Raw genomic sequence first — 17,683 nt, forward strand, 5'->3', positions numbered from 1 at the left:
CAAACAGCCCTTTGATAGGGAGAAACACCGTGATTAGTAATGAGAGGTCCCCATTTAGGGTTAACAAGAACAACAATACCTCCCTTACCTCTACTATGGTTAGAGCAAAACTTAATAGCATCATTCCAAATATAATTAAGATTGGTTTTGAGAGTGAAACCAGTAGATTTGATTTCTTGCATCATAAAAATATCAACAGAATTAAAAGAATTTAACACACGTTTAACCACAAATTTTTTGTCAGGAGACTCAAGTCCCCTGATATTCCAAGATAAACAATTCATTGAGAACCAAAAATAGGATTACTGCATGCATTATTCACAGAGATAGTGAGGCTATTGGAAATCTCACCATTCTTCTTAGTCACAGGTTTGTTTTTGGAACCAGGAGGCCTCCCATGCCTCTTAAAAGCAAGGTCCTCAGGTTTAGGATCCTCATCAAAATTTGAGGACTCCATATCCACAGTCTGAGAAGCACCCATAGCAGGAATAACCTCTAAACAGTAATCGTCCTCAATTTCTTGAAACACCTTAGGTGGAAGCTTTCGAGTAAGCACAGCCGGCTTAATGGAGTTAACAATAGGGGAAGGGCCATCAATAATGTCGACATTCTGTGACACAGAAATGGGAAGAGGAGGGATAGAAATAATGCTAGGGTTAACAATAAGGGAAGAGCCATCAGTAATAGTGGTAATCTGCGATCCAGAAATGGGAGGAGGAGGGACAGAAGAAACACTAGGGTTTTTAGATTTTGGATTAGGTTTACCTGCAATATTCCCCTTTCATTTCTTTCTATCCCTAACCAAGGTAAAACCATCATCACTATCTTGATCAGCAACCATCAGGGGAGGAGGCAAGGACAAAATGTTGGCCGGTGGCATATTGCGGAAAGCAATAGACGGTTCAGGTAAAGTCTTAGAAGGTTTATCAGCAGATGAAGAGACAACCAAGAGGTTAGCTGGTGGGTTAGGGTTACTGGCTAGTTTAGCTTGGGATTTCTTAATAATGGGGCAATCTTTCCTGATATGACCCTCTTTCCTACTCAGAAAACATGCGTTTAGGCCACCTAAAATTTCGATAGGGCAAACAAAGCTTTCATTCAAAACACTGACATTGATTTCAGATGGCAATTCTTTACCACGGAGGAGAGAAATAAGAACCCTAGCGTCCATATGCGGGATGAGCCTAACAATGTTGTCCATTTTGATAGTTTTACCCAGAGGCTCTAATAATTGGGGTAAAAAATGCCACAGAAAGGGAGGGACGTTTTTAACAAGAATCCATCTGGGAGCGGATAAAGCCAACACTTCTTCATGGACGGCTTCAGGCGTCCAAGCCAACGCCCGAAAAGAGGTCGACCCAACTGCCCAGAACTATTTTTTTAAAACCTCTTTTTGCGCTTCATGATTCGCAAAAAATATGACAAATAACCCTTTTTGAATTTGTCTGCAGAAAGAGATGTGAAAACCTAACTTAATGTTCCAAAAATTATGGAACCAGTCGTCCAAGAATTTTCGAGGAGGACATTTATCTATTTCCACAGTAGCAAAGAAGATGGCAGTGTCTTTCAACCTATTCTTTTCTTTAACAATTTCAGCAATCATTTTTGAATTGGGATTTAAGGAAAATGAAACTGAGGAAGCCAAGGAGGTCTTACCAGTTGGGGTGGCCTCATCTTGCTCGAGACCGGTGACAACAAACCTAGCTTTGGCTTCAACAATACCAACGGATTGAGCGACCGCCTCCGAGAAGGTTTTAGGCTTGAAGGCGGTAGGGTTAGCAGGAAGATTAATTCCATCAGAAACGATGTGAGATCGAGGTTTTGAAGCAGCCGAAGCAGATACGGAGGACGCCGAGCCATTAATTGCAGCCCTTGCCGAAAATGCAAATTGAAGGTTTGGTTGAACGAGAGAAATACCACCTGTTTCGCTCGCATGCGTAGGGACACCCAGCTGTCCACCGCTGGTGTCATCTTTCCCTTCTAGCGACGCCACAATGCCAGATGAAGACCACAGCAGACCGCAAAAAAAGATGCAAAAAAGACCTTATGAAAATTTGGAGAGCAATTTACACTATTTTCATAATTCAGATTACCTAGGAATTTTTGACTAATTCTATATTTAATAATTACAATTTTCAAAAAATTAACTTTTTTTTTAATCAAAAATAAAAAAATTAGTGAGATATTTATTTTACCACATCAAATAGAAAGCAAGATGAATATGATTATGTAAATATCTCTTCTCTTCTAAAACTCAAACTATAACATTCAATACTTGTATAATGATGAAAATTTCATAAACATCCCTCTTTCCTTCATGTTTTAGGTTCACTTTGATTTGGAGCATTTTTTATTCAATAACAAGCTTAAAACTAATATATTGTCATAATCTAATCCTATTATCACTCGTCTCTAGTAATTGATCTTTATTCTTAGATCTCTCATTCATCACCCTAAATTATATAGTATCATATTTGATTTTCAAGCTTAAAATTATTATATCATATAATATCATATAGTATCCTCTTTTACATCTTAAAATTAAAATTTAAACATTTTTGGCATTCCTAGTAGCCATTTTGAGCTATCTTAATGCACCTTTGAGTGTTATATTAACGTAATATATTGTATTAAATATTTATCTACACTATCATTGATTTAAAAAATTTGGTGTTATAGAAACAAATTTATAAGAATGGTAGATATTATAAATCTTTTTTGAATTTATTTATATTTAAAAAGGAAAATCTCTATTTTAAATAGTTTTTTATATTTTATATTATTTATAATATTGTAATAAAGTGATTTTTCTATATAAGTATATAAAATTTAACAATTCTTAATTTCTTAAAATATACATAATAAAATCAATCATAACACTTTAAATAAAATTTAACTAAAACTTAAATAAAAATATTTTAATTAAAAAATAAACCTATATATATATATATATATATATATATATATATATATATATACAAAATTATAATTATTAATAATTATCTAATTAAGATCTATTACAATTAATAATGCATAAATATAATTAAAATATATATTGTTAAACTAATAATTAGGTTTATGATTAATTTTATTATTATAATTATAATTGTATATATTTTTATTCATTTTTTATGGTAAGGGGCCAGGATATCATCTTAGAGTTGTCTTTTGCTCCTGAATCACAAAATTAATGCTACTTGTAACTAACTGTTGCACTATTGGATCAACCCCTATAATTATATAGATTTTTTAATTAAATTAAGATTATATTTTACACTATAATATTTATATTATATTTCAATTATTTGTATTTTTTTGAAGTACACGATATATTTAATATTATATAAATATAACTAGAAAAATATAATTCTAAATTAATAATAATTTGACATTAACACCCTTATATCTCCTTTTTCACCCAGTTCAATACCCTATAATTATATAGATTTTTAAATTAAATTAAGATTATATTTAATATTATATAAATAAAATGAAAAGAATATAATTCTAAAATAACAATATTTCAAAATTATAATAGTTCAGAATTAGAAAAAATATTTTTATTACAAGACTAGACTTTGTGACCACTTACCTACAATAGGATTCTTTAGCCAATCAAGTAAGCACCCACCCTTGTGTGTTATATTGTTGCACTTAGATCATTCACTCATTCATTTTGGAAAAAGTTAGAGAAATAAATAATCAAAAAGATATTCACATGAAATCATCTTAATAGAATTATAGAGCATCCTAATTCAATCATTATCCTATGTATCATGTATATTTACTTGTTATCTTCAATTTTGATTCATAATCACTAAATCAGTTGATTGGTTGAGGAAAAGACGAACCTTTCTTAGCAAGCTTCCAAATAGTATGCATTATATAGACGCAACTCTCTTTTAGACACTTTTGAAGTGAGACAAGAAATTTACAATTCTTAAAATTTTATCACTTCTTTTTTGTAAGTCTAAATTCAATTTTATATGTCAAAACATATCCACTCATAAAAATCAAATTTCACTAGCACTAATCTAAAATAGAATAGAATAAAACATTATCCATTTACATATTGTAAAACAAATGTCTAATCCAAACCTAAATTTTCAAAATATTAATGAATTAATTTCTAACATCTTCAACAATCAATATATAAAATAATAATAACAAAACAGTAAAATAGAGTTTAAAAGTAAAGTTGATCAACCCCAATGGAATGGTTGTGAAGAAACGTGCTTACAAATTTAAAAAGAGAGACGGAGCTTACACGATGTCTTTAACATCCATTTCACCCGGACAGAAGGAAATGTTCGTTACATTGAATTTGGTCCAAACTTTCAACCATCAAGATAAATAAACAATAATCCCCAATAAGAAGATAGACATTATTTCTTTCCAATCGTTTCGCCGTAAAATTCATCGAAATTGCCGGAGACAGAAATTGACGGAGAGAACTTTTATATTGATGATATAAGCAGTAAAATTCAGCGAAATCAGCAGAGGTCTTTCTCTGATGAAATTTATCGACGGAAAAGCTAAATCGTTTCTATTGAAAGCAGGCGAATGCAAAGAATTTGAAGCTTAGATATTCGGTTTATTACGGAAATCTGTGTCAACGACCGCAAAGCTTTGAAATCGGATTAAAGATCGGCCTTCCTCTGAACAAGGCAGTCCTAACGAGGTCAATACGGAACAGATTGGACAAGATTTACGGTAGATTTAGATTTTATTTTGCTTCCAATTCATCATATGCTTAAAATCGTAAAGCTGTTACCAGTTGTTGATTTGAGCCGACAAATATAACGCAAAAGCAGAGCTTATTCATTAGGTACGTGTCTCAAGATTTCTGATACATATTATATTTATTTTTATGATTCTGTTGTTTAAAATATAAGGTTTCTGGAATTTAAAAAGCTTGTGAGAGATCGTCAAAATTCTTGACTCCTTTCAAGAATTTATGTAAGATTCATTGCAATTTGAAACATATTTAAGGTTTTTCACCTGTTTGATTAAAGATCGGATAACTTTTGTGCGTCAGACGCGTTTTAAGACCTATTTTACTGGATTTCATTTCAATATCTCTGTTCCGCAAACTACAACAATGATAAATTTAAGATGCAATTTCTGCAAGGCTTAAGATCTGTGTAAGATTCACCGAACTTTGTCCAGTTGAAAATTATTATTTCTTCGATTGTTTGCCTGTAAGATCGGAATTTTATTATACTTTATTGACTGAAGATTTTTATATTTTGTTTGTCTGCTGCGTTTTTTGCTTCCAAGCTCCGCATGTTATTGTACTGGATTTCTTTTCAATATCTCTTTTCCGCGAAGTTAAAGAATGATAAATTTAAGGTGCAATTTCTGCAAGGCTTAAAATCTGTCTAAGATTCAGTGAACTTTGTCGAGTTGAAAATAGATATTTCTTCGATTGTTTGCCTGTAAGATTGGAATTTTATTACACTTTATTGACTGAAATTTTTTTATTTTTTATTTTTGTCTCTGTTATTTTAGCTTCCGAGCTCTGGATGTCGGTGAAATAGTTATCTGAACATCATGAATGTTTCTAGCAGTCCTCCATTTTTCAAGGTGCCCAACAGAGGAGATGAAGCAACGAAAAAGCAGCAGGCATATGTTATTGGCCACTTCAGTGTTGAATCTGTACTGGTACTATTCTGGCTAACCGCTTCATTATTAGTTCTTCCTTTGATATTGCCTCCCCTGCCTCCACCTCCTTTTATATTATTGTTGGTTCCTATTGCAATATTTGTTGTGCTCATGGGTTTGGCTCTAATGCCTTTTAATGTCCCCAATATAGCAGTCTCTTCGGTTTGATAATTCCGTTTCCTCCTGAAGCAAAATGCAACTACTTTTAAAACTGAGTTTCTGCTCAAACCCTCTTCAATCGAGATTCTATGTTTCATTCTTTTCCACACATTTTGGATAGCGCTAAAATACTTTACGTTTAAATTGGATGTGTGATTTATTATTGAAGGTGTGTTATAATTCATGATTTAGATTAATAAGAATTCAGTTCAATAAAATTGATAAAAAAAAAAGATGTATTTAATTTCTTCGATAGTTAGTTACATTTTTCACGGAAAGAAATGGAACAGTTCTAGAAGGAAAATCATTTTTTACCTGGCAAAACACATCAGATTGAAAGATTCGACAACGTGTTGAAGGAAAATTTAAAGATAGTACAAAATAGAGGTGGAAAATTATAATTACATATGGTATTTATATTTTATATGAATTATATATATATATATATTATTTATATGTATATATGAAAATATGATTAGGAAAAATAAATATCATTTTCTTTTTTTGATGTTTATGTTAAGTATATTAGTTTAATGTTTGTTTTTAAGAAATGTCTTGATATATGTGCATGTGACAAATGAAATGATCTTGTGTTAAATTGGATCCATTCTCTTAGTCTTTTGTTAATCCATATACAAATATCCATTCCTATACACTTTTCTCTACCTTATCCTTATATATTAAACCACTTCTATACACTTACCTTATCCTAGTTCTACCCCATTCTTATAATTCATTTTTTTCCTATATACAAGTATAGCTTATCTCAATCCTATGCTTTCACGAGAAACAAAATAATTCAAAACCAAAATAAAATATTTTTTGAGTAAATAAAATGGCTCTAAAACTCTTTAGGTAGACATTTAAACTAGCATACCTATCTTTAGAGGACTTTAGGTAAAGTTGGCTAAAAGATATCATATTTGTTCATTATTTCACTTAAAAAATTATTCATATATATGATATCATATTTGTTCATTATTACATTATTATATCATATGCACTTTTATGGATTGATCTAAGAAAATATATTCTCTTGTGACAAACCCTACAAAGATGTTTATAAATACTACCAACCTCCATATATCAAAAGACCTGAAGGAGTTAATGCACATTAGATAAAACAAAGATAAGATGTTGAATATTACTTAATGCAAGTTCATGGGAACGTGACAAATAAAATAGTTATAAATTTTTTCCTACTCCCTAGACTCATCTCACACAATATCATTAAAATATTATAATTCTAAACCGATTATTAGTGTGAGGTTACTTATTCCTATTCTTGAGGCATATCAAATTAGTAACATTGATAAATCATAGAGTTCAATATTTTTATTTTTATTTCATTCATTTAACAACTATTGTAATTTATCAAAATTGTCAATACTTAACTTAGATCAACTATATTTTTTTTCTTTTTATCGATGAACACTTTTGACTAGAGCTATAAACCAATGAGGCCACATTTTTTAGGGACCTCATCCTCAAATGTCGAGATTTTAGCCTTAGGCTAGTAGTATCAATTCTTCACTCTCCTCTACTTATCACTTCTTCCTCCTTATCTCTCTATTTTGTTTCTTATTTCTCAGCTCCACTCCTTATCTCTCTTTCCTCCTTGTCTCTCTGCTTCGCTCCTTATCTCTCCTTCCTCCTTATCCTACTCTTCGCTCTTTATCTCTCCACTTTTCCCCTAATCTCTCTCCTTATCTCTCTACTCACTCCTAATCTCTCTTCTTTGCTCCTTATCTCTGTACTCGCTCCTTATCACTCTGTACCCATCCTTCCTTCTGTGTCACACCTATTTTTGTTGGCACACTCTCTGGCCACGTTGATTGTTCTTCTTACCTTGGTGCAACTGAGGTATTAACGCCTCTAGTAACAGACTTGGTGTGTGCCTATGTGGTGTCCTCTCATTTCTCTCCAGACTTAGACCTCTTAGCATTGCATGTCCACTCTTGCCAAGACAATCAGATCCTACATATCCTACGACAGTCACTCTATCTATTCATGTTGAGCTTCCTTCTTGCTTCCTCCAAGAGCATCTGAGTGGAATCTGAACTATAATAGCCACATCAACAGAGTTTGCAACTTTACCATTGCACTATAGGGTCAACCCCTTAGATAAATTATACTTATGTACATTTGTTGCATTACATTATTTTCCAACTAAACCTCAAGAAAAAAAATTCCTTTATATTTTTTATGTAATATTATTTCATCTTAAAAGAAGTATATATAATTGAAAAAAATATATTTTATTATATTAAAAAATAAAATCTATTTTAATGTAAGAATGATACTTTGTAATCCAAGATCTTTTCAAACAAAAAAACCAAACTATTTAGGTTTCTATTTCTACCCTAGGTAACATTGTGCCTCTTTTTATTATCTTTGTTATATGATTATAAATAATTAAAATAGAAATTATTTTCTAAATTTTATTAATATGAAATTTACAAATACAATAAGAAGTAGAGTACATTTTTCAAAGAAAATGAAATTTTCTATGTATCTAAACTTTATAATTAATTAAAGAAAATATTTAAACTTTATTTTAAATCTTTATAAAGACTCACTATCATATATTTTTTTAAGGAGGAGTTAAGAAATGGAAAAGAAATATATTTGAATATTATATGAGAACCATTAAGAATTCAATTCATATAAATTACTTAATTCATATAATTAATTACTAAAATAAAAGAAATACAATCTAACATAAAAAAAAATTACACAAATTAATTTTAAAACAAGAAATAATAAATGTATAAATAGAACAAATTGTTATAAAAATATTTACATAAAAAGAATATACATAATAAAATAATTCAAATAATATGTAAGTCTAGGGATGGGAGATATGAGAACATTTGTAGGACCACTCCAAATCCAACTCATAAATTAATTAATCAAAGAAAAAGAGACACGTAACTTATTGAAAAAAAATTCTACAAATTAATTTAAAATATCAAAAATATATCTAAACAAATTACTTTAAAAAGGTATAAAAAAATTATAAAAATATTGTGAACAATAAACATATAATTTTTAAAAGCTACTGAAATTTTAAAAGTAATTTCTTAATAAATAATAGGAAAGCGTTTTAAAAAGATCAAAAAAATCCTATGAATTAAATAAATAACTTAAAATATATAAATATCAAAATGATCTAATATTATAATATTTGCTTTGTAAGCGATATATTATAAAATGTTGAATAGAGATGGGTTTGAATATATAAACCGCCTCAGTTGGTAAGGCATCGTTTTAAATAATTATTTGTTCGTACTTAATTTTAGCGTGGTTAAGAAGTCCAAATATTCCACTAGACTTTAAGTTAAGATGAATATGCATTGGATGTCTTTGTGCAATGCATACTAAAGATGACATCATTAATACCGTCCACTTGTCTTTTATTTTTCTTCACCCTAATCTAGGGAAACGGACCCACTTGTCTTTCTCTCTTCAACTTTTATTCACCATTCAATGTACTCAATAAAGAATAATGTACATATCCAAATGAGTTGCGTGAATGTTCCTTCCTAACAAACAAACCAACCATGCTAAGAGATTTTTTATTTATTTTTAAACTTTAATTTCCATCTTGTATTAAGCAAGTAGATTATATATATATATATATATACTTTTATTTAATATAAAATCAAATTCTATATTACTATTATTTTCATGGGTTTGTGGGATAATTTAAAGTGAGTAAAGGGTGAATGTCAAATAGAGCTTTTTTAAAAATTTTATAAGGTTTAAATTGAACTTCAATGAAGTAGTTTGGAGTAATTTGGATGTGTATGGGGTTGGAGTAATTTGGATGTGTATGGGGTCAGTTGTGTCATAAGAGATTGTTTAGAGAAATAATATGGCTTGTTTTTTTTAAAAATCAATGGATTTAATAACAAAGATGAGGTCTAGCTTTATTTATCATTTTTCAAATTTGTATTAAAAATGAGATTTCATATGTCATCTTAGAAGGAGATATAATGGTAATAGTAAATGGTATAAAAAAATAAATGTCTATCAAGTTAAAAACTCAAGAACATGATGAAACAAATTCTAACAAACGCTTTCATTGCTAAACACTTTCATAGTGTAGCATTGTTATAGAGAAGGAACAAAGTGACCAATAAGTTGGTAAATTATGTTATTAATCATGCAAAAAAAATTTGGATTAGATATCATATAATCATTACATATCAGCTCATTCGAGCATCCAACTTATTACAAATATCAGCTCCTTTCTAGCAAACTAACAAGAAGTGGAAGACCAAGGGTCACAACTTAGAAATCCACTTAGGAAGACCAAGAGTCTACATAAAGGTGTCCCTTATGGGAGTTGAACTTGGGTCTCCACATTGAGAACTCAATGCTTTAACCAACTAAGCTCAACCACTTGGACTAATCATGCAAATTTGAAAATTGTTAGCCAAAATATATTGGATTGGAACGATTTAAGTCTGATGGAACTTGATTAATGCTTCAATTTAGTCATGAAATTCAAAGTACATTAGCTCCCTTCCTTGCCCATGTATGAAATCAAATCCTTCATATTACACATTCAAAAGGATAATAATGCTCGATTTATAATATATCATACTTATTTATGCTAAATTCTAGAAGCCATAACTTCTCCACACATATTTCAAATTAGGTGATTTTTTTTGAAATTACATATTTTTTAAATGAATCCAAATGTGCAATCCTCATGAAACTTCCAAAGTTATTATCTAAGTTATCCCTTGTCTCCTTTGACCATAACAAGATGAGTTCATTCCATTTGTGGTATTGTCTCAATGACAACTTGAGGTATCCATTAAGAATCTTTCTTTCATCTTAACATTCTTCTTCCATTACCCTATAAGATGTCATCATAACTAGTTGGAGACATCCCTTGAGAAATTCCTTTCACTTACCCAAGGTATTTCCTCCTGGTGATAGATTTTGGAAACTGTATGCACCATGGAGGAGGAAAATTCATCATGCATGGTAGTAGCATCAATTTTGTACAAAGTTCTAAGGTGAACTCCATTTCTTGACACCTATCTCAACATTTGAAGCATTATGTGGTAAGGACTATCGGAGTAGAAAATAATGAACACAATTTTCAAAACTTCCAAAAATGAATCTAGCACACACAATTGTCAATAATCTACCATAAACATGTAATGTACAATGGCCAATCCTTTTATATATAGATCAAGGAGGAAGTAGGGAGGTGAAACCAAAAGATTGACTAACCCTCAAGAGATGTGAGACATGTTGAACACTCAAGACAAGTGTGAAGGCATGTGTCAAGTGTCTATGAGGTGAGACAACTAATCCATTAGTGATCTTAAGATAGGTTGAATACTACTACTAAGTGTAGAAACTAGATTAAAAAAAAAACTATCTATGCATAAAGATACTTTTCACGCTAACACCCCCCTTAAGTGATACTTAGGGAGTAAGTCATTTAAATACGGGTCCTAGCCACAAGGCCTATTGAGGTACTCATGTACAAAATAAAAGTATCTCACAAATAGAGTAAAGGATAAAACCCATTGGAAAAATAACTCCTCTCCCAAGGAAGGAGGACTCAAGACCCCCCAAGGACAACCTCCCTCACCCTAAGCAACTGGGGCAACACAAGATAGTGAGGTGATGCTAAACATTTAGAAATATGTTTGCAACCTAATCCTTAGTACATAATACTCTAAGGATAGAATTTCATCCTAGATAATTTATCGAATGAAGTGCATATAAATATTGATGCACTTTGTCCACAAATGCTCAACTAGATTGTATGAAATACGAATGGCATTTTAATTACCACACCAAAGTATAGCAGAATGATTAGGTGGATGACCAAACTCTATCATAAGCTTCATAGCCACAATACCTTCTAATTAGAAGTAACTACTCATTTATACTTATCCTTAGTGGATGATAATGCTATAACAGTTTGCTTCTTGCAAGACCATTCAACTAGACCAAAACCAACACAAAAGACAAAGCTAGAAGTAGAATTTTGAGAATCAACATATCCTACCCAATCCGAGTTAATGTAGCCTACTATTTCTGAAACTCCTAGTGTATATTAAATACCAAAATGAATGGTTCCATGAATATAGCTCATGTGAGAATTGGCTATGAAGGTAGGCAACCAAGACCTAGAGGCAATGGAAAGCACAAGAATAAGAGAGAAATAATATGTGACAAGAAAAAATTATATTATCATCAAGATGAAAATAGTTGGATTAAGTATAGTGTACATGTGCCTGCATATATAGGCAAGGCAAAAGGAGAAGAGATCTCACACAAGGATGACATGTGACTCAATGAGATGCAAGGGTAAGTAGGGGTAGGTAGGAGAAAATAATAGACAATTCCACTAAAGGTGGAATTTATCCTACAACCATATTCTCTAGATGTGCAATTCCCTAAATGTCTCCTGTGCAAATTACTATAGTATGCATTATCCTAAGTTAACTTAAGTAAAGTGTAATTGCATGAGACATCAATTACACCAACACCCCCCCTTAAGTGCAACTTAGGGGACTATAAACTCAAGCTAACAATGCAAGGTGGGTCCTGCCTACAAGGCCATGTTAGGTACCCATGTACAAATGCAATGCAGTCTCTCACAAATGGAGAAAGAGAGAAAAACCCAATGGGGAAAAAAAAAGAGAGATTAAAACGCATGATGCTCTCAATGAGAAGAACAAAACATGTGAGGAAAAAGTCCCCCCTATAAGAGAGAAGAAGAGAGACCATGAAGCCCCCCCTCAATGTAGAATATGCACCAATGGTAGAAGCTCAAAACTAAATGAAGAAGCTACTCCACAATCATCAAACAATGTTCCTCCCCAAAGGAAGAAACAAAACAAAGGTGTATCCATGAAGTTTCCCTAATCTTGAAAGGAATATGTAGGAAGAAAAGTCCAGATGTATGGAGTCTCTGAAAACTTCTCAAGTGTCCCCACGTTGATGCTGAAAGTTGCCCCTTCCAAATCAGGTTTAGGGTAAGTGCACAAAGATGGTGGTCAAAAAGGGGGGTATAAGTGGACATTTTTTTTCTGAAATCAGGTGAACTTGAACTTGGAGGCAAAATTTGAAAGTCATCCACTCAAAATATGTAGATAATTAAAGAACAAATATTATAGTACTCTGAATCTAGTTTCCAAACTACTAAACTTTTTCAAAATTGGATAAGATTAAGGGGGTCAAATCCTTCGTGCACGAAAAAAAGACCCTAATTTTTTTTCTGAAAAACATAACATAGTGTCTGACGTGCGCATCAAAAAAGTCATAGTTAGATTTAGTATTTTGACAAATCCTTTTGCAAAAAGATAGCTAAGAGTGAGTACTATAAGATGTGTATTCTTTTTGTAATTTTTTGTTGAGTATTTTTTTTTAATGACTTTTCCAATTGAGCACGTCCTGAAAATTAGGTACCTATTCATGCATGAATCATAAGTTGCACTAAACAAATCAAAAATACAATTTTATTTTTTTAAAATTATAAAGAATCAAGTGCACTACAATAATATATAAAGTTTTTTAAATCTAGATAAGTATATCAAAAGTTATTAAAAACATGGTGCACCTATGTCTGTGAGAACTATGGAGACACTGGTAAAAGAAACTCAATAATAATATGTTATTGTTGTTCAAATTTTAAAAAAATTATATGGTTAGAAAGCTCAGAAGATGGGAAAATATGGTGGCAATTTTAGAAATACCCACTTGATGAAGTGTAAACCTAATGATGACAAAGTCGATAAACCAAGTTGATAAAATAAAACACGTAAAAAATGAGGGAAATCAAACTTCCAAACTATAGCTTTGTCATCCAGACCTATTTCCAAGCCAAAACAATCAAAAGCGTGTATAGGGTACTTCTTATCTCCCTCTCTCCCTCCCCCCCCCCTCTCTCTCTCTCTCTCTCCCTCTCCCTTTCTCCATACCCCTTCTTCTCTCCCTACCTCCCCCCCCCCCCTCTCTCTCTCTCTCTCTCCCCCTCTCCCTCCTCCCTCCTTCTCTCTCTCTCTCTCTCTCTCTCTCTCTCTCTCTCTCTCTCTCTCTCTCTCTCTCTCTCTCTCTCTCTACCTTCCCTACCCCCCCTCTCTCTCTCCCTCTCTCTCTCTCTCCCTCCCTCCCTCTACCTCTCTCCCTCTCTCTACCTTCCCTCCCTCCCCACTCTCTTTCTCTCCCTCTCTCTCTCTCTCTCTCTCTCTCCCTCTCTCCCTCTCCCTCCTTCCCCCTCTCCCTCTCTCTCTCTCTCCCTCCTTCCCTCTCTCCCTACCAATGGATTTGTGTGTGTGTATTGAATAGGAGGAAGAAGGGTCTGAAATTGAACCACGAGTGCATTATCATGACAAACAAGGAATTCTGCATCAATATTCTTCTCGAATGTGTTTTTAATGAGAAAAATGATGAGTTAGAGTACCTACAATATGTTTTTTAGAAGGAAACAACCGGTAGGAAGAGAAAGAGGGAGAGTAACACAGATGATGTCTTGGAGAATGATAATGGTGGGTATGTGAGAGTTCCCATGTTGCTACACAATGCATGTCACCTAAAGAAATTAAAGTTTGTTGTAAGCATGGCAGTGGTAGTATATGATGATCATCACTTGTCAAAAGGCTTGGAAGGGTACATACCCATGAAAGAAATCAAGTGTGTAATTCCTATGGTCACAATCAAGATTAGTCCTACAACCTTGCAAATTTAATAGAATCATATATTTTAGAAAGGCAGTACTCTTAAGGTTAGGTCAAGCTCTTACACTTTCTTTTTAGCGAAGCCTCGTTGTTTGTTTGCTTGGAGTCTCTCTTATGCTGACAATGGTCTAACTTAGCTATATCAAAACTAAACTACTGATGTTCTATTTTATGATGTTCTATTTGTAACTTTAAATAATATATCATTTTATTAGCCCACCATATGACCCCTTAGGTGTCATTAGAGGTCATATTGTTTCCTAAGAGGTCATATGGTGTCATGTGACCCCTTAGGATACCATATGACCCCTTAAGACACCATATGACACCGTATGGTGTCGTTATGTGTCTTATGGTGTCATTAGGGGTCATATGGTGTCCTAAGGGGTCATATGGTCCCCAACGACCCCTTAGGACTTCATATGGTGTTGTTATGGTCTCTCTCTCTCTCTCTCTCTCTCTCTCTCTCTCTCTCTCTCTCTCTCCCCCTCACGCCCCTTCCTCTCTCCCTCCCCCTACTCCCCCTTCTCTCTCTCTCTCTCTCCATCCCTTTTCATTCACATTTTTCTACTACAAATAGCGTGTATAGGGTACTGAACCTATTAGTTCACTGCCCTACCATAAATTTTTTAAGGCATAGGAGCACATACACAATACTTATTAGTTGTAAGCACATACGAGGTATTGAGCCCATTATTCCCTACCCTGCCATAACATTTTTTAGGCTTAGGAGCGCATATGCACTACTTATTAGTACAAAATGGGAAAAAAAAATATCATTGGGCTTGCCAACATTTTATGGACTAACAACACGTACACAGTTATTAATGTACCGCGTATATGATACATAGACATAGTTTTAGTTGCCCAATAGCCTAATGACCTCAAAAGAAGTTTTTGAGGTCATTGAAGGCCCCGCTGGAACTGTGTATGCACTTCTATCTGATGAATAATAGATACCCTAACTAATCCTGAGAGGAGGGGTGAATTAGTACAAACAAAAACTTCTTTTTAACTTATCAAGTTAAAACAATACTAATCGGTTGTCTCCATTACTGAACTTAACCATGGCAATACCGGTTAAACACAATAAGACTTCAAACAACATAAACCAGTAAAACTGAACCCTTCAAATACATTCAATACTTGATAACTACTTCACCCATAAACATATGCATGTGGTATATCAGTAATACCATAACCATTAGCTTTGCATGCATAATTACTCAAACAAAGAATACTTAATCATCACATGAAAAATGTACAACTCATGACACACAGATTTTTCACGTGTAAACCTAAATGGGAAAAACCACAGTGGGGATGAATACCTACAGGCTTGTTTTGAACTCTTTTGAAGCTCGCTCTGTTAGGAGCGTAGTCCGGTTAAAGACTTTACAATAAGGTTCTTCTAGGAACTAATCCTGTTAAAGATCACTTGGTTAAGGGATGGCTATATACCCTATTAAAGGTTGAAACCCTATCAAAGGTTACCTTGCTAGAGGATTTAAAGAACTCAATGAGCTTGAGTCACCTGGTTAGAGGATTTACATTAAGCCTATTAAAGCTACCTGAAAAAGGGATTTTCCTTCTGTTGAAATGGTTAGAAGACAACAGGTAAAACTTTGATCTGATAACAACACTATATGCTAAGGTAGATCCTTTTCAATTCCTCTACTCTACAATCACACTTTGCAGTTTTCTCTTACTGGTCTGACAAGTATCTCATCACTTGGATACACACACAACTGTTGCCAACAACTTACAATAACAAACATCATTGTCCTCATTCTCTTCATCCTCAGATTCTTCATCAGTAACACCTTCATCCACTGCAACAAGACAATTTCTTCTATTTCCTCATATATACTTTCTAAACCTCTATGGTTTATCCTTATTATCATTGTTAGGATAGTTAATAGCTATATGTCCTATCTTATTGCAAGAAATTTTTTTTAAAGGAAGCTCACCTTTGTATTTTCGAGTGCCTTTCAGAAGTCTCTTGGCAAGAAGAGCTTCAAAATCCATTAGAATCTCTTCATCGTCCATAACTCTACTTTGCATGGATTCATAATTGGTACTTACTTCTTTTCCTTTTTCTAGTTCATGCAATAGATGCTCTAAAATCTGACTTGGTCTTCTGAATACTACCATGATAGCTATTCAACTCATATACAGTTAACTTTGCAATGATAGAGTCTAAGGGTACCTTGGTTTTGTCAATAGACCTTAGTTCCTAAATAGCAGCAACTCTGATTGCATAGACCAGTAACAATGATCTCAAGACTTTACTGACAATGGTGACATCATAAATTGTTCCACCGGTGCTCTTGATATCTCCAACAATAGTCTTAATTATTATGCCATATTGTTGAATGGTCTCACCTTCAACCATCCTCGTGTCTTCAAATTTTCCTCTAAGGCTCTCTTCCTTAGCTTGCATGACATGCTCATCACTACCATAAATAGTTTCCAATGTGTCTCATACATCCTTAGGAGTGTCTTTATCTTGTACATCAATGAACTCAATATCAGACAAAGTGCTAATAAGGGCTTCCATGACTTGCCCATTTTCTTGAATCTCTCTTTTCTGATCATCAGTTAGAGTGCCAGTGGGGATTACATAGACACTCTCAACATAGCTCCAATGCTGAGCACCCAAACTCTTGATATATATCTTCATTTTGTCCTTCCATATTTTAAATTTATCTCTATTGAACTTAGGACCTTCCCTCTTCATCATTAAGGTCATATCTTTTACCTCAAGCAGTTAAGCTTATATCACCGAGGACCTGGAGTTGCTCTGATACCAATTGATGAGTAATGATGAACAATAGATACCCTAACTGGTACTAAGAGGGGGGGGTGAATCAGCACATACAAAAACTTCTTTTTAACTTGTCAAGTTAAAACAATACTAATCGGTTGTCTCCATTACTGAACTTAACCATGGCAATACCGGTTAAACATAGTAAGACTTCAATCAACATAAACTAGTAAAACTGAACCCTTCAAACACATTCAATACTTGATAACTACTTCACCCAGAAACATATGCATGTGGTATATTAGTAATACCATGACCATTAACTGCATGCATAATTACTCAAACAAAGAATATTTAATCATCACATGAAAAATGC

General features: G+C 33.0%; 1 protein-coding gene across 11 annotated transcripts in view; it reads left to right on the top strand.

The window, feature by feature from the left end:
• Positions 1–17,683, top strand: part of LOC131066816 (uncharacterized) — an 85,359-nt gene that overhangs the window by 11,643 nt on the left and 56,033 nt on the right. For 2 of the 11 annotated variants that reach the window (XR_009111731.2, XR_009111730.2), the window contains exons 1-2: positions 4,099–4,828; positions 5,512–5,664. The gene's annotated coding sequence lies outside the window, so the exon portion shown is untranslated. Of the gene's footprint in view, positions 1–4,052; positions 4,829–5,038; positions 5,145–5,280; positions 5,353–5,511; positions 5,665–5,815; positions 5,933–17,683 lie in introns of those variants that run through there. The other 9 variants (XM_058001668.2, XM_058001669.2, XR_009111727.2 and 6 more) reach the window with 9 other exon arrangements.

This window comes from Cryptomeria japonica, chromosome 3 (assembly GCF_030272615.1).
Source record: "Cryptomeria japonica chromosome 3, Sugi_1.0, whole genome shotgun sequence".
Lineage (NCBI taxonomy): Eukaryota > Viridiplantae > Streptophyta > Pinopsida > Cupressales > Cupressaceae > Cryptomeria > Cryptomeria japonica.